The sequence below is a fragment of the Triticum dicoccoides genome, chromosome 6A (genome assembly GCF_002162155.2).
Source record: "Triticum dicoccoides isolate Atlit2015 ecotype Zavitan chromosome 6A, WEW_v2.0, whole genome shotgun sequence".
Classification (NCBI taxonomy): domain Eukaryota; kingdom Viridiplantae; phylum Streptophyta; class Magnoliopsida; order Poales; family Poaceae; genus Triticum; species Triticum dicoccoides.
Window position 1 is genome coordinate 244393323 of NC_041390.1, and position 1671 is coordinate 244394993.

The 1671-nt window shown below is 48.8% G+C and overlaps 1 long non-coding RNA gene across 1 annotated transcript; it reads right to left on the reverse strand.

Moving 5' to 3' along the window:
- Positions 1-662: 662 nt before the first annotated feature.
- Positions 663-1141, reverse strand: LOC119314978. The gene is made up of 3 exons (XR_005152519.1): positions 1051-1141; positions 852-928; positions 663-762 (listed from the first exon to the last, which is right to left on the reverse strand). It is a non-coding gene; the product is annotated as an uncharacterized LOC119314978 (long non-coding RNA).
- Positions 1142-1671: the final 530 nt, after the last annotated feature.

Sequence of the window (1671 nt, forward strand, 5' to 3'; positions counted from 1 at the left end):
TTCTAAAACTGATATATCATCTTCATAACATGTTTATTTTCTATCCAAGGCTTGACGGTAGCATAAAATTACACCATGGTAAATCTTGAGAAAGACCAAGCTTCAATTTCAGGCTTAATCGCTTGGTCACAAATTTTAGGAGAAGGGAAGACAACAGTCAGCGGTCACGAGATGAATTGTGCCTGCTAGTTCAGAAACACCAATACACCTAAATGGAGGAACTTACTTCATGTGCCTGAGCCACCGATACAACTTTACCAGTGCTAATGGGCTACACCGGTTCGTGCGCGACGACCACGTAGGCCCAGTCCTTGATCCTGTCTGCAAATAAAACAATCATCTTAGCCTACACCTTTTAGGTGACAATATATGATGATGTTAACAAAGCAAATTTCATAATTCAGATCAGGAAAAATTATTCTAGAAAAAGTTGATTAATAGCAAGATCTTGTCCCTGCCAAGCAAAATAAAAGTGTAATCATCTGTTAATAAGCACATAAACAATTAAGTCAGCTACTACTCAAATGAACTAAAAGGATTGTAATTAATAGGATGGACTGCTCATTTGAAGAAATTTATTAACAAAAACTTTGGGTGGTTCAGGTGGATCTGAAACGACCCTTGTTCTCACCTCAGGCAAAACATCGCACTTTATCCCGCAGGTGATTGTCAGCCTAAGGAAGTAGGCAGCGATCTGTTGGCTTCTTGAAATGCGCTAACCTTAAGCCATTGCCATGCTTTCTAATGGGCTTCAGAGGTCATCTACACAAAGCAAGCACCTCCAAAGCATTAGTGGTAGGTTCACAGAGGAAAATAGAAACGGTCTGAAGTCCATAGTCAACAACACAAACCATCTTCCAAGATCATACAAAGGAACCCACTCCACTACAAACTTTCTTTCCATAGCTACTGATGTGTGCAGAAGAGCCTGGAATAGCGGTCAAACAAGATAAATCAGCCAACCATACAATTCCAAGGTAGCATCAGGATTAGTATTGATAACTAATCCGGTAATCGTCCAAGAGCACAATGAACTAAGAGGAGATTTACCAGATTTGAGTGTTGGGGAGCGGAGAGGTGGAAGAGGGAGTTGGAGCTAAGCCGTGCTAGTTGGGATCTCGATCCAACTCCGGCCGGTCAGCCCTGTCATCACCGGCGAGACCACCCCGTACAACGCACCCGAGCCCCGGACTCGTCGTAGCTCCCGATCCAGGAGTGGATCGAGCCGCCGCCAACCTCCAAGTCACGTCCAGGTCAGGCCCGTCCTCTCCGGCGTCGGCCGATGACCCTCTCTCCTGTCAGCCGCCGCACCCCCCTTTCCTATTTCCTCTCTCTTTCTCCCTCCTCTCCTTCCTTCTCTCTCTCCCCCTCATTTTGTCTCTCAGCTAGGGTTCGTGCGCGAGGAGGGGCGCAGGCCAACGCCGGCCGGTCACCCTCTCCCGTCCGCTGCCGGACCTCCCTCTCCTCTCCTCTCCCCTTTCTCTCCCTCTCATCTTCCTATCTCTCTCTCCTAGGGTTCGTGCGGGATGAGGGGACCGGAGTGTGCACGGCATGCGGGACGAGGGGATTGGGTTGCGTTGGGTGCGGGCGCGGCACGCGGATGGGACAAATTCTCTCTCACCCGGGCGCCGCTTACCCAGCCAATACAGACACAAGACGAGCCCATCAGTC